This window comes from Meriones unguiculatus, chromosome 18 (genome assembly GCF_030254825.1).
Source record: "Meriones unguiculatus strain TT.TT164.6M chromosome 18, Bangor_MerUng_6.1, whole genome shotgun sequence".
In the NCBI taxonomy this organism is placed as follows: domain Eukaryota; kingdom Metazoa; phylum Chordata; class Mammalia; order Rodentia; family Muridae; genus Meriones; species Meriones unguiculatus.
Window position 1 is genome coordinate 61,401,594 of NC_083365.1, and position 21,682 is coordinate 61,423,275.

The following is a 21,682-nucleotide window of genomic DNA, read 5'->3' on the forward strand; positions in this document are numbered from 1 at the left end:
TGGCAGGTTTGGTCTGTGGTCTTTTACTGTAAGTTTAAACAAGAAACTAATGTTCTTTCTGAGATGGCTTAGAGAGTAGTTTTAGCATTGTTTCTGTGCTTTGTAAGTCCGTTTTATCATGTTCAAAGCAAAAGTCCTTAGAGTGAGTAGGATGTAGGGCTCCATGCCTTGAATATGAGCACAAGGGAGGCAGAGTCACATGAAACTCTGTGAGCTCAAGATCAGCCTGCTGTACATCATGAGTTCCTGGATAGCCAGAGCCATATAAAAAGATTATGGTTCAAACAACAACAAAAAGTAAAACCAAAGTATCACCAACAAAATCCTCATAATATATTTTTACTTCAATACATTTTCAGTGTAGGTGTTTTTAAATATTGTTGAGTGTTGGCACAGGATTACTAGAAGGGGAATGTGAAAATCAATGAAGCAATGCCTGCCTGATGATTCCCTCACAGATAGACACTGTTTTTTTCAGTTTGTATTTTGTTCTTCATGGCATATAGAAATTCCCTAAGATATTGTTGTCAAGGAGTCATCACCTTCTTCTAGAGCTTCCAGGAACTCTGAAGCGAGCTATCAAAAAGGCTAATATAAAAAAACTCAAGTGACAACATATTCTGGAGAAGATGTGGAGAAAGAGGAGCACTCCTCCATAGCTGGTAGGATTATAAACTTGTACAACCACTTTGGAAAACCATCTGATGCTTTCTCAGACTCAATATCTTACTTGATGGTCTGCCAACTCATTGTTTGATATAAGGCATCTTAATGAACTTATATTTTACTAATTCAGAGATTCATATGGAGAGGGTATCCAGAAAGTCCAGAGATCTTCCTATTTCCACTTCCCCAAACTTGGCAATACAGGAAGGAGCCTGAACACTCAGTTGTTTTTACACACATGCTGGGGATCCAAAGTCATCTACCTTGTACTTTTATGTCGGTTTTGGGTGATGGACAAATGAGGTTTGTGAGAAGCATTGCCAAATGGGATGTTTCCAGGAACACAGAGGAAAGCAGCTCCAGAAGGCCCTACCTTCCCCGGGAAAACCATCATCTGCTTGGAGTGTAGCTTACATTAGCTGCATGTCATGGAAAAGACACTTCATCTGTAGAGGGATATGTTGTTGCTATATTACTTTTAGATATGCAATTCTTTCAACTATCAAGAAACAGAAATAAAAGGCATGACATTGAAATTTCATTTGATTGAATACTTATTAAAAATTAAAATTAATTTTTTACTCTCTCAAGCCAATACATTTAATCCCATATTTCCTCTACAAGTGAGTCTTTAAATATGCTTAATACATTTGTTAACATAGTTCTGTATTAAAAATGTGTTTTGCTTGTGTATTTTAAGTTTAGGAAGGTAGCATATTGTAATTAACATGCGTTTATGCCATGTCCATATATCACTTAGAACTTAAAACTCATTTCCATTCCTGTAAATATTTGAATTCCATTGGTTTCAATTGCTGCATAAAACTATCATGCATTCTTATGATTGTAGTCGTCATGTGTACACATACATTTTACAGATAATTTTTGTTCGTTTGTTTAGAGATCTGTGTAGAAATTTATTTGATATATGAATACACAAATTTATAGGAATGTTTTTGAAATGGATCTACTGTAAGGATAAAGCATTAAAACTACCGACTAGTGAAACTGAATTTGCGCTATGATATGATCTATGCCCTTTCTTTTCATGTTTTAGTGAGTATCGTGTCATAGTGATTGAGACCTCAGTGCTTTCTGACCTTCAATGAGGCTACAGAAGCCTTTTAGATTAATATTTGTGTGTGTGCATGTATGTATTTGCATAGATGAGCACATTCACCTATATCTGTATACAAGCCTGACAAAATGAGATTGATCCCAAGAACCCATGATGGAAGATAAAAACTCATTTCTGAAAGTTGTCCTGTAACTTTCATATGTGTGTTGTGGCACTATGTAGACACACACACACACACATACACTCACAAAGAGAGAGAGAGACATTAAGATAAAAGCTTATTAGTTATCTGTTGCTGTAGTAAATAAAGGCAATGTAAACAAGAAAGCTTTATGGCACCATCCTGGTGGAGAAGAAATGGCAGCAGAAGCAGGAGATTGGCTGCTTACATTTTCATCTGTACATAGGAAAGGAGGTGAGGCTATCAAGCCTCAAGGCTTACATCTATGATGCACCTTTCTCAGCAAGTCTGTGTCTTCTAAAGTTTCCATAACCTCCCCAAAATAGTACCATCAACTGCATACCGAGTGACCTAATATGTGAGCCCATTAGGGACATTTCATGTACAAACCACAAAAGTTAAATAGATGAAGAAGAGGAGGCAGAATGCCATAAAATTAATCTTGTGGCATCTTTTATGCTCTTTCTCTGACTTACTGTGCTACTCAAACCCCCTTAAAACAAGTAAGCATGCACTGACTGAAAAACCAGAGTCAGCCAGATGATCCTTGAACCTAAATGTAAACATACATTTACAATTTTCTGAAGAGGTAAGTGTTCTTAAACCAATAAATTACTAAGCAGTCACTGGCTAAAACACAGAAACACCAACTTGTAATTGCTTAGTTCATTTAAATCATACAGATAAAACCAGAATGTATGTATATATAGAAAAATAGTGGCAAAACTTGATGAAGCCAATGTGGACTTTTCTCATTATCTGGTTCTAGTTGCTCTTAATACCCAGCATAGCATAACAGCATAGATATTTTTGTTATTCTCTGTTTCTCTCTCTGTGTGTGTCGCTCTCTGTCTCACTTTCTCATATGTATATGTGTGTGTGTGTGCGCGCACACACACACACACTTAAATATGTATGTAGAGGCCAGGTAAAAATCATCAAATTTTACATATCTTTTGCCTATTTTGAAGCAAGGTCTTTTACTGACCTGAAGATGATCAAGTAGTATAGATTGGTTGGATGATAAGCCCCACAGATATGCCTACCTTCACCTATCTAGTGCTAGGATTACAAGCACACACTCACAACCACCCTTTTTTTTAACAAGGGTTCTGCATATTAAACTTAAGTCCTTATGTTTGCAAGGCAAGTACTTTATCAATGAAGCTATCTCCACAGCTCCAAACACAGGATTTTCAGCTAGTACATTTTTCATTCCTATCCTAGTTCAGACTAGCAACATAAAATTAATCAAGTTACTCAATTAACTTAATCTTCTACTGTAACAGTATTCACATAGCTGGGTCATTGATATTTCCTACACAACATTATTGTTTAGTGCAATTAAACAGACTCATGCCCTATCACAAGCAGCCAATCAATGTTAGCTCACTTCCTGTGATGGATATTAGGCCTATGTGTGAACGTCAAGTTTCTGTCTGCAGGAACGGTGCTTCTCATGGCTTTATCCCAGTGAGTACATAAGTTCTGCGGATTGGACAACTTCTAGCTAATTACAAGACAAGCTAATTTAAAATAAATAAATAAATAAATGGGTTGCTTTGGAAATTTTAAATTTTTGTCAGTGAAAAAGACAAAAAGAAGCTGAGAGTTGGCTCATCTGCAAAGTGTTTAACTCACAAGCATTAGTTTCATTCTTACAACCCACAATGAATAAAGCTGTCTGTGATGTCATACACTTGTAATCACATCACTGAGCATAGAGTGACATGAAAACTCTTGAGGCTCCCTGGTCAGCCAGTTGTTCCAGGCTAGTGAGAAAGCTTCTCTAAAATACACTTACACATGCACACACACACACACACACACACACACACACATACCCCCCAACACAGAGAGAGGAGAGGAGGAGAGAGAGCAGAACAACACAGAAACATGGATATAGGCATTTAAAAGTGAACAGAGAGATGATTTAGTAAAATGAAAAAGAGACATAAAAGATTGGTGAAATGCAAAACCATGTCTTGGCTCATAGATACACTCCACAACATTCCAGCCTTGTGAAGTAGGGAAACTGACGTTGGGTTTCACCATGAGTCTTAAGTGATTCTTATTAAGAGCCTGTTAATAAACAATGGTCTACCCATTGCAGACAAGCAACATCAGTGTTTATACTTATGCTCAAGAGTGGAAAAGATTCCTCATTCTCAAAGTTGTAGTAAAATTAACTTCTGGAGGGTACACCACCTTCAGAACAAAATGACCAGTAACCCTCTATGCATATCAGCATTTACTCCTAATTTTCAGAATATGGTCAGGTTCTGATCCAGGAAAGCTTCCCAAGCACAAAGAAGAGATGGTGAATCACCCTCTAAGGGTGCATCACCCTTAGGGCTGACATGTTCAAATTACAGCTGTTTATTTAACTTTACAATGAGCTTTAAAGTCTTCATATATTATCTGTGTTTGTTTGTATGTTCATGCACAGGAACCACATTTACTCAGATGTATGCACATCTGTGTCACACAAGAGGTCAACTGTTCCTCTGCAGTAATTCATCTTTTCTTTTGAGACAGGAACACTCATTCAGTTCTAGGGCTTGTCAACTAAGTGAGAGTGGGCAGCCAGTGAGGCGCAGGGACCTGCTTGACTCCACCTTGAATTACAACTGTTCTTTACCATGCTTAGCTTTTTGAACTGGGGATCTCTGCCTTGAACTCTATTCTTCTAAAATAGTGGGTAGTGAGCACTTTCTTGGCTGCCCCTCCTGAGCCCAAGTTGAAGCAGAGGAGCACCATGGAGAGGGTCCTTTCAAGGCTCATGTGTGTGGAGGTCAGCAAGTGGCTCTTCCCTCTGTAGGTCCTGAGCATGCTGAGCCAGCTGGTACATCCTGACAAAGCCTATGAGGCCCTGATGAGATTACTTGCAGGTCAATGAATCTTCAGATCCTGACTCCAGGGAGCACTTAGGGCACCAGCCAAGAACCTGGCCTGGGTTTGGGAATAACACCCTTTCCACGTTTCCCATGCAGCAGGCCCAAATTCTGTAGAGATGACTCATTAGATAAAGGCACTTACTGACAATATTTCTTCCTCTGAAGACTTGAGTGTGATCCCATGGACCACATGGAAGAAGAATAGAAGAATAAAAGAGCGCCTGTCCTCGGCATTCCCAAGTACCCTGTGTTATGTCTCTGCCTCCACTACTACCAAACAATTCAATAAATGTTCATGTATTCAAAAAAGAAAGTTGATAGAAATAGAGATTCAGGACTCCCGGATCAGGAACTTTCATGTGAAGTGTGATGCAGATGGGGATGTGGTGTGGTGCACTGAATAATCTTTACTTTGTGAGCTCTGGTAGGTTGAGGTAGTACACATGGTTGTGAGACAGTCATTGAAGTAGAAACAAAATTGGTCTCTTAGGTGTCCATGATTGAGGCCACAAACAGGAAAATTAGTAATAATGAGCTTGAGTTATTGGGGGAGGTGAAGTACCTATTGTAATAGGAAGAAAAGATGAAGAACCACAGCAGAGAACTTAATAGTCTGGGGAAGGCTGGAGGTGGAGCTGAAGGCTTCCTTTTCTCTCTAATGTCTTCTTTTTCCCTGATCAGTGGAAATTACATAGGGCTAATTTATTCACTGTTGGCAAAGCAGTTAGCACAGTTGTAATTTTGTTCTGAATGAGATATAGTACACTTATTATTTCATGTATTTAATAGAGCTTGAAATGAACACTGCCGCTAGAGTGAGACTCATTGGATTTCCCTCCAGGATCTGTAGGAGCTGTCCTCAGGAGGAGGTCAGTAGTGGCCCTCTGTTTTTCTGTCCACTGCAATGCTTCCATGCTAGCTCAGTGACAGAGTGAGAGCATTAGGCTGTGAGAGTTGTTATTGCTTATGTTAATCGCACTTGCTTGTCAAGGTCTATAATGCTCATTTTTCAGTTTAGGAGTTTATTTCCTGGTGAGTGAAGTTTGCTTAGGAAAGCAACCATGTCTGATTGTCTAGCTTATTGTCAAGCAAAGGAAATAAAATTCTCCATCTAAGAAATCTCTCTGTACTCAATGTTGTGAGGCTTGGACCAAGACCCTGTTACATGAGAGGAAAAACTAGGCATTTAAGCAGAAGCAACTATTGGTCTTAAGCTGATGTGTTCTCTACTGGAGAACTGTTCTGAGACTCTCTGCTTTTCTACACAGTTTAGAGGAGATGAAGTGCAACACTTAGTTCTTGAACTGTATGTGATAATTCGAGGGGAATATGGGGTGCTGGGGAGATGGCTTAATGGCTTAGTGTGTTGAGCAATGGTCATGCAATCACAAAAACTGAGTTCAGTTCCCAGCACTGAAATGAAATACGACACACAGTAGTTTGAACTTATAATTTCAGCACTAATGAAGTGGAGACAGGCTGAGTTGCTGGCAAATTAGTCTAGCTAAATTGGTGAGCTATGTTCAAATAAAATAATATGAAAGTAGTCAAAGAAGATACTCCAACCAAGGACCATGTATGTATATAACCTAGAACGCCTGCTTGGATGTAGCCCATGGTAACTCAGTATCCAAGTGGGTTCTGTAGAGGGGGAACAAGGATGATTTCTGACTTGAACTCAATGGTTGGCTCTTTGACCCACCCCCCAAGGGAGGAGCAGCCTTGCCAGGCCACAGAGGAGGACAATGCAGCCAGTCCTGAAGATACCTGATAAGCTAGGGTCAGATGAAAGTGGAGGAGGGTACACAAAAAGGACATTTGCTCAACCATGTTTGTAGCAGCTTTATTTGTAATAGCCAGAAGCTGGAAACAACCCAGATGCCCCTCAACTGAAGAATGGATGCAGAAATTGTGGTACATCTCCACAATGGAATATTACTCAGCAATGAAAAATAAGGAAATCATGAAATTTGCAGGTAAATGGTGAGATCTGGAAAGGATCATCCTGAGTGAGTTGTCCCAGAAGCAAAAAGACACACATGGTATATACTCACTCATATAGACATACAACATAGGACAAACCCACTAAAACCTGTGCATCTAAAGAAACCAAGCAAGAGAGAGGACCCTAACTAAAATGTCCAATCCCCATCTGGAAAGGCAAAGAGGATGGACATCAGAAGAAGAAGAAAACAGGAAACAACCTAGGAACCTACCACAGAGGGCCTCTGAAAGCCTCTGCCCTTCAGACTATCAAAGCAGATGCTGATCCTGATGGGCAACTGTTGGGCAGAGTGAATGGAATTTGAGGTAAGAACTGGGAAGTAGTAAGAGCTGGAGAGGACAGGGTCTCCACAAGGAGAGCAACAGAACAAGAAAATTTGAACACAGGGAACTTCCCAGAGACTCATACTCCAACCAAGGACTATTCATGGAGATAACCCAGAACCCCTGCACAGATGTAGCCCAGGGCAGTTCAGAGTCCAATTGGGTTACATAGTAATGTGAAGAGGGACTGCCTCTGACATAATCTGATTGGCCTGCTCTTTGATCACCTCCCTCTGGGGGGGAGCAGCCTTACCAGGCCATAGTAGAGGACATGCAGCCACTTTTGATGTGAACTGACAGACTAAGATCAGAAAGGAGAGGAGAACCTCCCCTATTAGTGGACTTGGGGAGTGGCATGCAAGCAGAGGGAGGAGGGAGGGTGGGATTGGGAGGGGAGGAGGGAGGGGCTTATGGGGGGATGCAGAATGAATAAAGTGTAATTGATGAAAAAAAAAAAAAAGAAAGTGGAGGAGGACCTCCCTTATCAGTGGACTTGGGAAGGGGCAGGGAGGAGATGAGAGGGAGGGTGGGTTTGGGAGGGAATGAGGGAGGGACTACAGCTGGGATACAAAGTAAATAACCTGTGATTAATATGAAAAATTAAATAAAAATTATATAAAAAACCAAAGCCAAAACAACAAAAATGAGATACTCAATTTCAGCCTCTGTCTTTCTCATGCGTACATATACATGCACACACAGAGGAACCTTTACAGATACACTAGGACACACACACACACAAACAAACAGAAAGAAACACAGAGAGAAGAGTTAGTTTTAACTGAGTATACATTCTGCACTAAAAATACACTTTGCTTGAGTATTTTGTATTTTGACAAACATTTTTTCTTTCATAACTTTAGTAGTAGTAGAAAATAACAAACAATGTGATATAAACATAGATATAGGACTGGCAAGATGATTCAGCAGATAATGGTACTTGACGTCAAATCTGAATATCTTAGTTCAATCCTCTGGACTCATGTAAAGCTAGAAGAATAGAACCAAGTCTACAATTTCCCTTCACCTCCATATTCAGACCATGTCATATGTGTCTATACACACAAACACAAATTTCAATATGACTTCCCACTAGCATATGCAAATTATACTTATACCATAAAGGCATAATTATGCTACTTTTCATTTTTATATATTTTTACATAACATACAAGTAAATAAGTCAAATTTAAGTAAAGCCATTTATGGTTTTAATTATAAGATAAGTATAGAGTATTTCTCTTCTTCTAGGCACTGAGTCAATGGCATCTTTCCAGGGTCAAAACTGTCACTGGTCTCAAGGAAAAGGATCTTCCATTACCCAGGTACCACCAAAAAGACTGCAAGAGAGGATGGAGAATTTGTTCCAAGTTAGGTTTTAAGGCTATCTGGATTTGGCTCCAAGTCCTTCATAGCAGCCTCAGGTTCAGTTTCCTGTTTCAGGGTGCTGGAATGAGTTTTGCTTTCCCTAGATTTCTCACTAGCTCATTTTATATCTCAATTGACTTCTTAGAAACATGTGAAAGTCTGTTCATTCTCTATTCTAACTGCATTTGAATTCCTTTCCAATACTCTCAGTTGACAATAAACTGCAGCAAGTAAGAAGTCATGGTGTTATTGTATCTGTAATAGGAGGCTGAATGGAGTCTCTTGCTGAAGTCATATCTAATACTTTTCTTTTTTCATTTATTATTATTATTAATATTATTTATAATTTGCATTGCATGTCACTTGTAGCCACCCCTCTCTCATCTCCTCCCAGTCCCACTCTACCTCCCTCTTCTTCACTTATCTCTCTTCCCTAGTCTACTGACAAGGGAAGTCTTCCTCCTCTGCTGTCTGATCCTAGCCTGAGGGGTCCCCTTAGGACTGCCTGTAGCCTCTTCATCTGTGAGCTGGCTAGGGAGCTCCACCAGGAAAAAATGATCAAGGATCAGGCAACGGAGTTCATGACAGAGACTGTCTCTTCCCCACTTATTAGGGAACCCACATGGAGACAGAGCTGTCTATGGACTACATCTAAGCAGGGGTTTAGGTCTTCGATTGATGCATCAGTCTCTGCAGCCTTCAACCACCACCCACCCACCCTCACTTTTCTTGGCTTTGTTGGTCTCCTTGTGTGGATCCTGTCCCCTCCTGGTCTTTTCATATCCTCATTCTCCCATGAGACTTCCTGCATTCTGTCCAAAGTCTGGCTGTGAGTCTCTGCATCTGCTTCTATCCCCGCTGGTTACAGTTTCTAGAGGAAATTTGTAGTAGGTTCCAGTCCTGTTCTCTCCCTTCTGCCAATTCCTGTGTCTATCTCCTTTTCCATTCTGAATGAGAATTAAGCATCTTCACTAGGGTCCTCTTTCTTGTTTAGCTTCCTTAGGTCTGTAGATTTTTAGTATGTTTAACCTATATTATATGGCTAAAATCCATTTATAAGTGAATATAAATCATGTGTTTCTTTCTGCTTCTGGGTTACCTCACTCAAGATGATCTTTTCTACTTCCATCCACGATTTCATGATTCCTTGTTTTTAATACCTAAGTAGTATTCCATTGTGTAAATGTGACACAATTTCTGTATCCAATCTTCAGTTTAGTGACATCAAGGTTGTTTCCAGATTTGGGCTATTATGAATAAAGCTGCTATGAATATAGTTGAGCAAACACCATTGTTGGATGGTTGAGCATTGATATATAGTCAGGAACAGTAAAGCTGGGTCTCAAGATAGCACTATTCCCAGGTTTCTGAGAAGGTGCCAGGCTGATTTCCAAAGTGGTTGTAAAATTTTACATTCCTACCAGCAATGGAGGAGGGTTCACCTTTCTCCACATCCTCTCCAGCATGTGTTGTCACTTGAGTTTTTTTATCTCAGCCATTTTAAAGTTTGTGAGATAGAATCTCAGAGTCATTTTGATTTTCATTTCCCTAATGACTAAGGACTTTGAGCATTTCTTTAAGTGTTTCACTACCACTTGATATTCCCCTGTTGAGAATTCTCTCTTTAGCTCTGTACTCCACTTTTGGATTGGATTACTTGGTTTGTTGTTGTTTAACTGTTGAGTTCTTTATATATTCTGGATATTAGCCTTCTGTAGGATGTAGGGTTGGTGAAGATCCTTTCCCAGTCTGTAGGCTGTTGTATTGTTCTGATGACAGTGTCCTTTGCTTTATAGAAGCTTTTCACTTTCATGAGGTCACATTTATTTACTGTTTATCTTAGAGCCTGTGCTGTTGGTGTCCTTTTCAGGATGTTGTCTTCTGTGCCAATGAGATCATGGCTCATCTGCACTCTTTCTTCTAACAGAATTAGTATGTCTGGTTTTAAGTTGAGGTCTTTGATCCAGTTGGACTTTAGTTTTGTGCAGGGTAATTAACATAGAACTATTTGCATTGTTCTATGTGTAGACATCCAGTTAGACCAGCACTGTTTGTTGAAAATACTGTCTTTTTTTTTTTTCCATTGTATAGTTTTGGATTCTTTGTAAAAATTCAGGTGTCTTTATGTGTGTGAGTTTATTTCTGGCTCTTTGACTCAATTCCATTTGTGATCTAGTTTATTTCTGTGCCACGACCATGCTATTCTCATTATTGTTGCTCTATCGTAAAACTTGAGATGAGGGTGAGGGACAGAGATACCTCCAGAAGTTCATTTATTGTACAGGATGATTTTAGCTATTCTGTTTTGTTGTTGTTATTTTTCCACATGAAGTTGAGAAATGATTTTTCAAGGTCTGTAAAAAATTATGTTGGTATTTTCATGGAGATTGCATTGAATCTGTAGATTGCTTTTGGTAGGATAGACATTCTTACTATGTTAATCCTACCAATCCATGAGCATGTGAGATCTGTCCATATTCTGATATCTTCTTTAATTTCTCTTTTCAGGGACTTGAAGGGTTTTTGTTTTTTTTTTTTGTTTGTTTTGTTTTTTGTTTTGTTTTGTTTTGTTTTGTTTTCCATGCAGGTCTTTCACTTACTTCGTTAGTTACTCCAAGATACTTTCTGTTATCTGGGGCTATTGCTAAGGGTGTTGCTTCCCTAATTTCTTTCTTGGCCCTTTTGTCTTTCATATATAAGAGAGCTATTGATATATATATATATATTTCATATTATATATATATATATATATATATATATATATATATATAATATATGTTGATATATATTTCTTTATTTTATATCCAGACACTATGCTGAAGGTGTTTACCATGTGTTGGTATTCTCTGATACAATTTTTGGGATTATTCATGTATGCTATCATATCATTTGGGAATAGTGATACTTTGATGATTCTTCCTTTCTAATTTATATCCCCTTTATTTCCTTTAATTGACATATTACACTGGCTAGGACTTCCCATACTATGTTAAAGAGATATGGAGAGAGTGGGCAGCATTACCTTGTCCCTGATTTCAGTGGAATTGATTTAAGTTTCTCCCCATTTAGTTTCATGTTGGCTATATGCTTGCTGTAAATTGCATTTACTATATTTAGGAATGTGCTTGTATCCCTGATCTCTCCAAGACTTTAAACATAAACTGGTATTTGATTTTGTCAAATGCTTTTTCAGTATCTAAGGAGATGGTCATGTGTTCTTTTTTTTCTTTCAGTTTGTTTACATGGTGGATTACATTGATAGATTTCTGTACACTGAACCACCTTTGCATGCCTAGAATGAAGCCTAGTTGGTCATGGTGAATGATATCTTTGATGTATTCTTAGATTCAGTTTATGAGTATTTTATTGAGATTTTTGCATTAATCTTAATATGGGAAAATGGCATGAAATTATTTCTTTGTTAGATCTTTTGATACTTAGATATCAAGGTGCTTGCAGCATCATAGAATGCGTTTGATAATGTTCCTTCTGTTTCTATTTTGTGGAATCGTTTAAAGGGTATTCATGTTAACTCTTCTGTGAAGGTCTGGTAAAATTCTTTGCTAAAACCATCTGTCCCTGGTGATTCTTTGGATTTCCTCAGTGTCTGTCATCATGTCCCCCTTTCTCATTTCTAATTTTGTTGACTTGGATAGTCTTTTGCTGCCTTTTAGTTAGTTTGACTAAGGATTTGTCTATCTTGATGATTTTCTCAAAGAAACAGCTCTTGGTTTTTGTTGATTTTTGAATTATTTTCTTTGTTTCTAATTTATTGACTTTAACTCTGAGTTTGATTATTTCCAGTCTTCTACTCCTCTTGAGTGTGTCTGTTTTATTTTATTTTATTTTTCAGGTTTGCCATTAAGTTGCCCGTATGAAATGTTTCCAATTTCTTTATGTGGACACTTAGTCCTATGAACTTTCTTCTTAGCACTGCTTCTATTATGTCCCATAAGTTTGGGTAAGTTGAGCCTTCGTTTACATTGAATTCTTGGAAGGCTTTAATTTTATTATTTATTTCTTCCCTGACCTAGCTTTCATTGAGTAGAGAGTTGTTTATTTTACGTGTGTGTTGGCTGTTAGGATTGTGGAAGAGGGTTATACCACAAGTTCACAAATCATGCCATGTGACTGGTTCCAAGTGGGAGGTTTGTTAAGGGAAGGGGTAGGGGTCACAGAACCCATCTCTGGGGAGGGCAGATGAGAGAGAGAGAGAGAGAGAGAGAGAGAGAGAGAGAGAGAGAGAGAGAGAGAGACCGGAAGGGCTTCAAGTTCTCTTATAAGGCGACCCAGAGTATGCACAGGTAGTTTCAAGTGGTCCACAGGTGGTCAGTAGGTGGCCTCATAGATGCCAGTAACCAGTTCATTGGGTCCCTTGCGGCTGGCCATAGAGATGCGTGCTTACAGATCAAAACATTGGCCTTTTCTTTTCTTTTTTTTTTTTTTTTTTTGAGGTCCAGTTTTAAACCATGGTAGTCTGATATGACACAAGGGATAATTTAAATATTCTTGTATCTGTTGAAAGTTGTTTTGTAATCAATTGAGCGGACATGGGGTAAGATGATCAATCCTCGTTTAGAAAGACAGATGGGATGTGCATTGAATGTATGACAGGAGTCTACTGAGCGCATCTGAAAGACTCTAACTAGCAGTGTTTTCAAAGCAAAGACTCATGACCAAACCTTTGGCAGAGAACAGGGAATCATAAGAAAGAAGGGCAGTTAGTCTGTTGGGGAAAGGATAGGAGCTCCACAAGGACCAAATATGTCTGGGCACAGGGTCTTTTCTGAGACTGACATTCAACCAAGGACCATGTATGGATATAACCTAGAACCTCCACTCAGATGTAGCCTGTGGTAGCTCAGTAACCAATTGGTTTCCCAAAGTGAGGGGAACAAGGACTATTTTTAACAGGAACTCAATGACTGGCTCTTTGGTCTCCCCACCCCCGAAGGGAGGGGCAGTCCTGTTAAGCCACAGAGGAGGGCTTTGCAGCCAGCCCTGAAGATACCTGATAAAACAGGATCAGATGAATGGGGAAGAGGTCCCCCCCCATCAGTGGACTTGGAAAGGGGCACGGTGGAGATGAGGGAGGGGCTGGGAGGGAATGAGGGATCGGGACACAGCTGGAATACAGAGTTAATAAAATGTAACTGATAAAAACAAATAATAATAAAATAAAAAAAAGAAAGAAAGTTGTTTTGTGCCTGGCTATATAGCCAATTTTTGAGAAGTTTCTGTGAGGTCATGAAAGTCTTTTGTGTTTGTGTGAAAAATTCTTTAGACATCTATTATGTCCATTTGGTTTAAGCCTTCGGTAAGTGCCATTATTTCTCTATTAAGCTTCTGGCACAATGATCTGTCCCTTGGTGAGGGTGAGATGTTGAAATCTCCAAATATTAATGTGCTGGGATTGATGTGTGGTTTAAGCTTTAATAATGTTTCTTTTACAAATGCAGGACTCCTTATATGTGGGACATTGATGTTCAGGACTGTGATGTTCTCATGATGGATTTTTCCTTTGATGACAATGAAATGTCCCTTTCCATCACTTTTGACTAACTTTGGTAGAAAATCTATTTTATTAAATATTAAGATGGCTACTCCAGCTTGCTTCTTATGTCCCTTTGCTTGGAAAACTGTTACTAGCCCTTTACTCTGAGGTAATATCTTTGTTGCAGAGGTGTGTTTCTTGAATGCAGCAGAATGTTGGATTCTGTTTAAGCAACCATTCTGTTAGTTTGTGTCTTTTTATAGGGGCAGTTAGTCTATTGATGTTGATAGATATTAGTGACCAATGAATGTTAGTTCCTTTTATTTTGGAATTGGAGGTGATTGCATGTTTTTGTGCTTGTTTTCTTTTCTTTTATTGTTGTGAAGTTGTCTTTATCCTGCGTTTTCTTGGGTGTAGCTTTCCTTCTAGTATCTTCTGTAGTACTGGTTGCTGCATATATATGTTGTTCAAATGTAATTATGTAACAGAATATTTTGTTTTCTCCATCTATGTTAATTGAATGTTTTGCTAGGTATAGTAGTCTGGGTTGGCATCTTTGGTCTCTATGTGTCTGCATGACATCTGCCCAGGCCCATCTGGCTTCCATTTTGTCTGTTGAGATGTCAGGTATGATTCTGATAAATCTTACCTAAGTAATATCATTTTTTAGTGTATCAGATATGTTTGTTTAGGGCTTGGCCAGACAACATATGAGATAAAGACAGCTACTGTGGAATCCTGGTGAGAAGAGTTTGATCTCACTACTTGATTGGTCGAAGGACAAAACTGCTTTCACGAAGTTGTCCTCTGACCTCTTTACATGGGCACTGTAGCTCAAACACACACACACACACACACACACACACACACACACACACACACTCAGAGGAAAGAGAGAGAAAATGAGAAAGAGAGAGAGAAGAAAGAAGAGCCTCATAAAAATACTTTTTTAGAAGGGGAGAAGAGAAGAGAAGAGAAGAGAAGAGAAGAGAAGAGAAGAGAAGAGAAAGTGTGCATTAAAATGTATAAAATCACACACACACACACATATATCAGATGAACATATCTAAAGGTTTAATATGCATTACTGCTTGTATCACACAAATTCTGTAATTAAGTAAGTATGTATTTATATATAGAAACATTAGTGAGCTTCACCATAGCAACTGTTTTATTATCAGTATGTGTTCAATGACATCATCTTCCAAATCTCCAATATTCACAATATGGTTTGTTTCTTAAGGAAAAATGAGGAATATAATTACCCAGGATGTGCTTGTATAAAATTGTGTTTCCTGTTTCTCTAAATTTCAAATATATAGCTTGGTTTCTATATTTTATCAAGAACCCTGACTTGAGTTTCTCGTAATGCCATTCTCTCTGCCAGTTTGGAGAAACTGCAGGCTACTGAGGCCACTACCACAGAGTGCACATCTGAGCGTCAGACACCTCACAGCAAAATAACAAGGTTTTGAGATGCTTAAAGGAAAGGTAGACAGTCTCTTCTTTTTATCAACAAAAAGTATGTAGCTTATCAGATACATTTTCTACTAAAAGAGCAATGTTTTTCTCATTTTATCTGTCAGTCACAGATATTGCGAGTGTAGTGATAATTTTAATACCATATGTCACTCAAGAATTTCGAAGTACTTTATATGTAATTACAGAGTGACTGTGTTTGTGACCCCCCCAAAGTAGCTAGGGGCCATGTATTATTTATAATCATTTTACTTATGGAGAAACTGAGATAGTGAAAAATTTAGTGGTTTGATAAAGGTCATGGAATGAATTACTAGTCCCTCTGAAGATAAAAACTCCGACTGGGGGAGCCTGAAGTGCTGCATGCATAAACCATGGGGGTCTTCTTATTAGGAATAAAATGTATTCCTCCTTTGAGAACAAGAACTACCAGAATATCAAGAAGATGCAATGATTCATAATGATCTTCTTTAATCAATTCATTTATTTATTTACTATGTGTGTGTTGAGGGAGGTGGTGGTATACCACCCTGGGCATGGTACCAGAGGTGTACAAGAAGCATTTCCTCAATTGCTCTACAGGGCCTCACTCAAACCCAAGCTCTCCAGTTTGACTTTTCTGACAGCCTGGATTACCCTTGGATCCTGAAATGTTAAGTGGGTTGCCAGACCATTCCTGACATTTGTGTATGTTGTAGAAATCCAAATTCCCAGCCTTCATAGTTGCATGGCAAGTGGCTTTACCCAGTGAGCCAGCTTCCAAAAATCAAACACCAATAAACAAAATAACACAATTAGAAAATGGGGCACAGAACTAAAACTAGTTCTCAACATAAGAATATTGAATGGTGGAGAAAAAGTTATAGAAATGCTCAAAGTCCTTAGTCATCAGGGAAATGCATATCAAAACGACTTTGAGATTTCATTTCACACCCATCATGAATGACTAAGATCAAAACACCAATGATAAGACATGCTGGAGAGGATGTGGAGAAAGGGGAACCCTCCCCATTGCTGGTGAGAGTGAAAACTTGTAATCACTTTGGAAATCAATGTGGTGCTTTCTCAGAAAATTAGGACTAGCACTTCCTCAAGACCCAGCTATATACCTCACAACCCTAGGCATATACCCGAAAGGTGCTCCACTGTTCAACAAGGACATTTGCTCAGCTATGTTCATTTCAGCTTTATTCATAATAGCCAGAATCTGGAAACAACCTCAACTGAAGAATGGATGCAGAAATTGTGGCACATTTACACAATAAAATACTACTCAGCTATTAACAATGGGAACTCATACAATTTGGATGGAACTAGAAAAGATCATCCTGGGTGAGGTAACACATGACTCATATACTCATACACACATACTCATGGTATATAGTCACTTATAAGCAGATATTAGCCATATAATATAGGATAACCATACTTCTATCTATAGACCTAAAGAAGCTAAACAACAAGGAAGACTCTAAATCTCATTCAGAATGGCAAACAGTATAAACACCAGAAGCAGTAGAAGAGAGGGAACAGGACATGAGCCTGCCATAGAGGTCCTCTGAAAGGCTTCGCCCAACAGGGTATGGAGCCGGAAGCAGAGACTGACAGTCAACGTTTGGGCAGAAAGCAGTGATTCTTTTGGAAGAAGGGGACAGGAGCTCCACAAGGAGACTAACAAAGCCAAAAATCTGGGCCCAGGAAGGCTTGTAGAGTCACATGCATCAACCAAGGACCATGCATGGAGAGGATGTAGCCCATAGGCATCTCAGTCTCAATGTGGGTTCCCAAGTAAGGGGAACAGGGGTCCTCTCTGACATGAACTAGGTTTAGGTTGCCTGCTTTTTGGTCACCTTCTCCTGGCAATTCAGCCTTGCCAGGCCACAGAGGAAGAGGAACTAGGCAGTCCTAATGAAGCTTGATTTGCTAGGGCCAGATGGCAAGTGAAAAGGACTCCTTCCTTCAGTGGACCTAGGGAGTGGGATGGGGGCAAGAGGGAGGGAGTAAGGGACTAGGAGGAGATAAGGGAGAAGGTTACAATCTAGTTATAAAGTGAATACTTTGTAAAAACATTAAAAGAAAGAAAGAAAGAAAGAAAGAAAGAAAGAAGGAAGGAAGGAAGGAAGGAAGGAAGGAAGGAAGGAAGGAAGGAAGGAAAAAAGAAAGAAAGAATCCTAGCCTCTGATCCATTTTGAGATTTTACTGGTGTGCTAGGAGACCCTGGTAGATCAACACTGTGAGCAGTAGATCCGGACCTTTAGAAGAGTCATAGAAGTCACTGACGCTTCATTCGCCATTAACTATAGGTCTCCAAAAGGTTTACCTCAACATTCCTCACAAAGTAGATCAGTGGATGCATTTTTTAGTGGTCAGATGAGTTTCTTGTTCATGTAGCCCAGTATTCTAACCAGGGAAATGGATGCCATCTACACTGGGCTGGCCATTTCATCGCAATTCATGTAATCAAGAAAACTTCTCCTCCCAGACATGCTGGGAGAAAAGTCTCTTAAGCGACTTTAGCTTTGGCTTCTTCAATAACTTCCACGATGTGAAAATGTTGAACCTAGAATCACCATAACATAATCTTCTGTGAAGAGTTTTAATTAGGTTTCTTGAGATGAGAAAACCTACCTCAAATGTGTGCAGCATCTTCTGGGTGAGGCCCTCTAGTTATAAAGACACTTGGGTGAAGGATTTTGCTTTTTGCCTGCTTCCTATCACCTGCTGGAGAGGATGGCTTTTGTACTGCATTCACTGCCTGCTGTCTTTGCTGCTACTAGAACTCTGTTTTTTTCAGCCTTCCACTGTGGATTGAAGGCCAGCAGCTCTTGGGAATCATCCAGGCTTTCCATCATATAAGAGGAACTGTTGAGGCCTCCAGCCCCCTGGACAAAGCTGCTACCGACTTCTTAGCCTCCACAATATGAGGACAGCCATTGTTAACAACTCAGGACTTATCTCCCAAGGCAATCTAATAAATCCTCCTTTAATAATATCCACTCTCTTGTTTCTGTTCCTCTAGTGAACTCTGGTAAATATAATAGCTGATCTTTACTTTTCTGAACTCTTTTTTAAAAGGTAGTCTTGACAAGAGTTTATAGGCTTGATGGCCTGCACAGTTTCTCCCTATCATCTTGACTCTCTGATTACACATACACAACCATATATATTCATCACATAAACTAGTGAATATGGATTTGTGCCAGGATGGCTTTATTCACAGTCTCAGATATTTTAATTATATATCATAAAATTAATATATGTTGTTTTTAATTACTTGAAAATTTCTGTTCAGCTAAGGGGCTCATGAAAACAGAAGATAAACTAAATTTGAGTCTAAGGATGCATGTACCTGCTTGTTTTAGAAAATCACTATGAAGGCTTCCTATTTATCTCTGTAAACAGATAGTACACTGTCATCTGAGTTCTGTCTCCAATATTAAAAACAAAACAACAACAACAAGAATCAAGCATGTCTGTGTGTGGCTATAATCCCAGTACTAGAGATAGGTAGAAGCAGGATGATCAGAAGTTCAAGGCCACCCAGCTATACCATGACTTTGAGACTGCATATGTGACCCTCTGTCTCTAAACATACCAGCAAACAAACAAACAAACTGAAAAGGCAAACAAACAAACAAAAACTGCTGTATGTGGCTGAGGGCTGGATCCAGAGGCTGACTACCTGGAGTTTACTGTCAACTCATTCTGTGACCTTGAATGTGACCTTGAACTCCTTAGAATCCTTAGAGGGACCTTCATTACAGGACTCAAAGTCTTCTTTCTGAATCTAACAGACAGCCACTTAAAAGATTTCCTACTATGCAGTAGCATAATCTACTTTTTCTCAAGGAAACTCTTCCAGATGGGAAGGTGAATCCTGGACCCTAGTAAGACAAGTAAGTGAAGACAGAGCAGGTAATGGTGAGTGAGAGAATACATCTCATTCATCAAGCTAGCCCTTTCTGAAACACAAATATGCATTTCATTGTTAGTCATGGAATATGAATCTAAGCTTAATCAGGTTATAGTTTTGAACTAATGTTACCATATTATCTCCTAATGTCAGTTGCAAATATTTCATTTTTTTTTCAATGCAGTTTATTCAGGAACCTTGAACAATCATCTGACCCTGGGGAAAGCCAGCCCACAGCTTAAATAGCCTCTGGGTAGCCAACCCCAGCATGCCACGTGGGCAATGCAGATAGGTCCACATACATGGAAGCAAGCCAGATCCTCAGCCTTAGCTAAATGTGGAGTTGTTTGTGACAGAGAGCACTCACCAACGGGAAGGTGGAAGGTGGAAACCAGCTCCATCTTTAAGGCGTGGCATTACGCAGCTCTCTACAGTTCCCCCTTTTTGTTTTAGATGCATCAGGCAAGAGTAGAGGTCTGATCTCTGATATTAGAAATAAATTGGGACTTTGTACTAATTCTGTAGTGATTGCATTAAAATAAGGAAATCATGAAATTTGCAGGTAAATGGTGGGATCTGAAAGGATCATCCTGAGTGAGTTGTCCCAGAAGCAAAAAGACACACATGGTATATACTCACTCATATAGATATACAACATAGGACAAACCCACTAAAACCTGTGCATCTAAAGAAACTAAGCAAGAGAGAGGACCCTAACTAAAATGTCCAATCCCCATCTGGAAAGGCAAAGAGGATGGACATCAGAAGAAGAAAAAAACAGGGAACAACCTAGGAACCTACCACAGAGGGCCTCTGAAAGCCTCTGCCCTACAGACTATCAAAGCAGATGCTGAGCCTGATGGGCAACTGTTGGGCAGAGTGAATGGAATTTTATGTAAGAACTGGGAAATAGTAAGAGCTGGAGAGGACAGGGTCTCCACAAGGAGAGCAACAGAACAAAAAAATTTGAACACAGGGAACTTCCCAGAGACTCCAACCAAGGACTATTCATGGAGATAACCCAGAACCCCTACACAGATGTAGCCCAGGGCAATTCAGAGTCCAATTGGGTTACATAGTAATGTGAAGAGGGACTGCCTCTGACATAATCTGATTGGCCTGCTCTTTGATCACCTCCCCCCGGGGGGGGGGAGCAGCCTTACCAGGCCATAGTAGAGGACAATGCAGTCACTTTTGATGTGAACTGATAGACTAAGATCAGAAAGGAGAGGAGAACCTCCCCTAAGTGGACTTGGGGAGTGGCATGCATGCAGAGGGCGGAGGGAGGGTGGGATCGGGAGGGGAGGAGGGAGGGGCTTATGGGGGGATACAGAATGAATAAAGTGTAATTGATGAAAAATTTTAAAAAAAAGTGAAAAAAAAAAAACAAAAGTCCAGCATACTTTCATTGACAGCCAAGTTGAGCGATTTGCCATAGGGTATCAATTTGCTCCTGCAAGAGGTCAATCCTCTGATTGAACACCATCAAGCCTCCTTTTAGTTGAGCATTAATTCCTTTTTGTACATCTAAGGCATGAGCTACATTGGCTAAAAGGTTATTCAGGGTCTGAGCAGTCTGCACAGTATGACTCCTGGCTAATGCTGCTCCATCAGCTGCCAATGAGATGGCAGTAACAATGGCAGCTGTAATTCCAAAATCCCTTTTCTGTCTGAAGAGAGTCATAGCGTGAGGGGCATCAATGGGAACAGGCACCCAGCGAGGCATGCAAGTAACCAGCTAGTAAATTTACTAGCATTCCAGCATTGGGCAAAAAAGCAAGTATCATTACCACAATTACTTGGCTCTATCTGGCTAATAATGAATAGAAATGGGGCATATAAACAAACAGGTGTGGGCTTATAGGAAATATTATGAGAAGCCTTTACCCCCTTGTTGGAACATCCTGCATCAGTTCTAGAACTAGCAGTGGTGGTGTCCGAGGTCTGAGTAGGTTCAGGAGACCATTGCCCCCAGGGGCGAGACGTACTCCATGTAAATTGACTAAATCCATGTTTTCCTCCACTTTTGAAAGTCATTTAAGGTTCTTAAATTATTTTCTCCCCCCATTTTTTTTAAATTTGTCATCAATTACACTTTATTCATTCTGCATCCCCCCATAAGCCCCTCCCTCCTCCCCTCCCAATCCCACCCTCCCTCCTCCCTCTGCATGCATGCCACTCCCCATATTTTATGTCAAATACCTGAAAGGTTAACTACAGCATGACCTTGTAAATATTACATTTGAAAGCACTGGATCCAGAGTCAGTTTCCTGCATA